Raw genomic sequence first — 5000 nt, 5'->3', positions numbered from 1 at the left:
AATAGTTTGTGGCTTTTTTGTTGTGGCAGGTCCTGTCACCAAGCCTTTTGAGTCTTGACGGAGTAAGTGATTTGTAGATACAAGAGTCCATTCTTGGTAAATATGCACGATTGGTCTGGGCTCAAAGTTAGGCCCATTGATTAATTAAAGAAGTTGTGACACTGTACTGGAAGATTTATCCTGACAAGAGAAAATGAGGGGACAGAGAAGGAGGCTCCCGGTCCAGCCCTTGGGATATGTCATGTCCACGAAAGTTATTTTTAGACGAGCGGAAGTCTTCCGAGACGTCCGCATGCAGGCCAACCTCGGTCCGATGTTTGAAAGAAAATATATATTCAACAGCCTTCCACGTGCGCCATCATTTTCTCTTTTCACTAAGAACCTGAGAGCGAAGCAAGACTGCATGCGGACGTCTCGGAAGACAGACTTCCCCTAGGACAAAGACTTCCGCTCGTCTAAAAATAACTTTCGTGGACATAACATATCCCGGCCAACGCCTTGAGCCTCCCTCTCTGTCCCCTCATTTTTTCTTGTCCTGATTAATGACTAAAGTCATTTCCCAGAGTCATTTTTTAAATTAAAGGTTCTAGTAAATGAGGCTCTCGAAGAATTTGGAAACACAGAACGATGATATAATGCCACTTACCCCACTTTCAAAAATAAAACCCAAGCTTTCTTGCTGAAGCAATTGCTTTCCTAATTTCTCAAGAAAGTTTGATTCCTCTGGTAACTAGGGTTAGGTAGGTAAAATGCAAAAATTTGGTTTTATCAACGGAGTTGCGAATCCTCTGACGAAGGGCTAACGCTCGAAACGTCAGCTTTTAAAATCTCTGTACGGTGGCCAATTTACATTGTCAACTCCAGTTGATAAAACCAAATTCTTGTATACTACTTCCCCACCGACGCAGCACCACAGTTTCTTTAGAAACTACCCCTTTCATTCATTAGGTAGGTAAAGTCTGCTTACCAGCCCAGTGGCCCATTAGGCAGGAGCTTATCCCGGTTTCTGTAGTAGGAAGGGATGTGAGTGTTTCTACTTCGCCCTGGATAGGATGCTAGTCCATAGCAGATCTACCCCAGCATTAAATTCGCCGGTATCCATGCATGTCTTGCCCAAGAACACAATACATTGTCCCCGGCAAAGGGCCGGAACCCGGACCACTTGATTCGGAGTCGAGCGCCTCCCGCACGCTCTAACACATCCTCTGTTAACTAATGTTCGCTAATTTGTGTACCAACGGAACATTGTAACCGTGACAATGTTTTCTCGCTTGCTGGCCATGGCCCGCAAGACGGTGTCCTAGGGGTAATTTAGATAAGTGGGAAATTGGCACTAATTCACTGCAGAGGTTACTGGCCACTTAAATCAGTCCTTGCTCACAAGGCAATAACGAAACTTTTGGAACCTGGGAAATCAATGTGCTGGATAGTAATACAACTTCATTCAGAAGATACAATCCTGGGGTCGAGTGCTCGAAATCTGGTTAGGGCTAACCGTTGGTTAAGAGGTATCAAAACCTGTAAGTTTCCATGGTATTTAACGCTGGTTAGCGCTAACTATGCTTGGAGCGACGCGGGCCAAGCCTTTAATTAAGGAAATGTTAATACAAGTAGCTCCTTCATTGGGGTTGAATCATTAGAACGTGTAACGAATTGTGTCACTCGCCAAGTTCATTTGACGACGTGAATTTAAGGGACCTTAAGCAAACACCACGACGACGCCGGCCACGAGAACGTTGTCCAAAATTGTTATTTCCCGTTATTGTAATAATTTTGCGATTGTGTGTCCACCTTCCAATAATAAAATTGGTGAAAACGGTGTGAATCAAGTAGAGAAAATTGAAAACTCATCGTCAGGTGCTGGTATCCTCCAAACGACCTCAAATTTAATCATTTCACGTCGTTGTGAGGACGAGGACGGCAAAGAAATGTACGAAAATTCAAAATGCACGAGCAGGGCATGCATGCGCAGAGCCTTTGTTTTTGTTTATTAAGCCTATTGTTTTGTGGATTTCTCGTAGGCGCCGTTGTGCTTGCTTAAGCGGCTCCCTAATATCGGGACCTTACGATAGGTCGACGACGCAAATTTCCCTTTCGTAAACGGTCGTTGCCATTTGAAAGGGTCGCTGCCATTTCTCAGAACGGTCGTTGCCATTTGAAACGGTCGATCCCATTTTTTAGCTCTGATTTACACTCATTAGGTCTAAGAACACAAAAGGTTGCCGTTACTGGGAGTTGTGTCTCGCTGGTCATATGAGTTAGGGTTCTGTTTAGGGTGAGGGCTAAGAGCCCGAGTTCGAGTCTTTTCGGACTCTTTTTTTCCTCCAGTTTTTCTTTTATAAATGTTTTTTTTTTTGCCTGTTTTCTCTTAATTTTTGTTAATATTTTTTCTTAGTTTGTTTGTTTTCATTTTCTTTGAAGTGTGTAGTCGTCCGTTATAAATGGCGTCGACCGTTTCAAATGGCAACGACCGTTCTGAGAAATGGCAACGACCGTTTACGAAAGGGAAATTTGCGTCGACGACGCCGGCTACGAAAACACCACAACACAATGGGCTTAACTAATGAACAAAAACAAAGGCTCTGCACGCCCTGCACGTGCGTTTTGCGTTTTTGGTACATTTCTTTGCCGTCCTCGACCTGACAACGAGGTGACTTGACTAAATTCGAGATTGTGTAGAGGACGTGAGAACCTGACGAAATATATTTAAGTTTCTTCCCAAACAACCACACCGTTCATGCCAATTGTATTCCTGCAATGTTGATAAATACTTTCTATTCTGAACGACTTAGAGTTATAACGAAATTACAATAACGGGAAATAACATTTTGAGAAAACGTCTCGATCGCTTGTAGAGGCTTCCTGTGCCTTTCTCGTGGTGTATTTTTCGAAGTCGGACCCTTCCATTTTCTACGGGACGAAAATAGTTTGTGTGTAAAACAAACATTTTGATAAGGGACTGTTTAGTGGAAAGACTGGGTTTATTGTTTTCCTTGAATTTTTGGGCCCTCTAGCAACGAAACAAAGCACCGCCGCGCAACATCTGCATAAACATGAAAACATCACGGAAATTAACAAGTTCATGGCTACACGAGACATTGCAAGTTTGCTTGCCAAAACAGCCACAAACTCAGTTTTCCACGGATGAAGCTCACCAAATTTATCCCAAGAAAAAAGTAGAAGATAAGAAAGGAAAGTAATATGCTTTGCCAAAGCGAATACAATATATGTTTCCATACATAACGTACCTACCGGAAAAGTTGACTTACCGCTGACTAGTTTATGCAGCCGTCGACGAATTGAAGAACGGCGAAATTGACAACACGACGACACGAATACGACGAAACTAGCAAAGAAGGTAGCGCAACAAAGCGGGCAAAATGGCGACACCAACAAAGCAATACGACGACACAAAGAGAAGACAACGATGATACGAACAGAGCATCACGACCCAACCACGAAAACGACGCCACGAAGAAACTGGAAGAAGAGGTTTCGACGTGTGTAGGACCTTTCGACGCCACGAAATGTAAATTCCTATTTTGTCCCCAATCATATTAAAAGTGACAATCTCTTAAGAGGGAGGACCAATTCTATCTTTTGCCTATAATCCGCAGTTGAACTATACATTTCCTTTAAAAATCTATTTTTCCAAGTTCTAATCCCCTTAACCAGCCAAAGAAAATAAAGCTTTGTGGAAGGGATTACTTGATTTTCACCAGTGAACTTTGATATAATTCTCATTTTTGTAATTTAACCTTCGATACCACGCAACCACGGGACACACCTGACGATCTTAAAACACACCATCGCGAGACCGGCTCTTAGGCACCTTCGAGAGCCTTACCCTTAATTTTCAGAATTGAAAATCCCATGCGAGTTTTGCAAATAATTAATTTTGCTCTTTCTTGAGCCAACCGCTTTTGTTTCGAGCGACGTGCCATGAATTCTAAGTAGATTCTTACATTGACTTTCACAAATGTTGGCGGTATTTTTCACCAGCAGAAAACAATAAAAGGGGTGTTCCTACTAGCCTTAATGTAGAAAATGCTAATCAAGCCATGTCGAGAAATCGAAATATACATATATTACATTGGCTGGAGTCACCTAACTATCAGTGGTGCAATTCGGTCGTGAATGGCTTGGTTTTGAAAAGACCACGAATTAAGGTGGCTTTACGTCTTATAAGAGCGAAAAGAACAACACTATTTACTTGCCAAATGGCTGAGCAAATCGTTTGAAGGTATAGAATATTCGAATTATTTCACGTATCCAAGAACAACGAAAATGTGGGAGTTGTTCCGTCACGCTGAAGTGATCTTGCATATCATAATTATACTCTCATATTCCTGCGTTTTTATTTAGCGTAACATCTAGAAACATACAGGCATATAATGAATTAAGTACTTAAACGGATATATTTGTGAAATATTTAGCTGATCAGCTTCCATTAATCTGCGAACGTGTTACGCTAATTCACAACTTTGTTAACTGTAGCAGCAACGCCACACGATTTTAATGACACAATAAATGGTTACTTATACTTAAGATATATATTGCACGTTTCTAACTTCCTTTTGTCCTTAATTCCGTTCTGTCCTCACTCGACGGTTATGAATTAAAGATGGACTGCAGACTGAGCACAAGCCACCGACAAATATTATAAAATACAGATTAGGTAGCAGAGTAAAAACAAACGGGAATTCAAATTAAACATTTAGTATTACATTTTCAATTAGACAAACAATAAAATTGAATTATGCAAAATAAAAATAGATTTGGGAAAGACATCCCATGACCATCATGTGTATCAAGCTTATCCATACTATTTTAATCTATCATTTTAAGATATATCACCGTAAGCTCCAAGGGACTTCGCCTTCATTTTCAGATTGAAAGTGATCCGCATTAAAAAGATACAAAAATTTGGTTTATCAACGGAGTTGATAATGTAAATTGGCCACCGTACAGAGATTCTAAAAGCTGACGTTTCGAGCGTT

The sequence above is a fragment of the Montipora foliosa genome, chromosome 1 (genome assembly GCF_036669935.1).
Source record: "Montipora foliosa isolate CH-2021 chromosome 1, ASM3666993v2, whole genome shotgun sequence".
In the NCBI taxonomy this organism is placed as follows: domain Eukaryota; kingdom Metazoa; phylum Cnidaria; class Anthozoa; order Scleractinia; family Acroporidae; genus Montipora; species Montipora foliosa.
The sequence above is the reverse complement of the archived record's forward strand: the minus strand, read 5'-3'. Positions refer to the sequence as shown.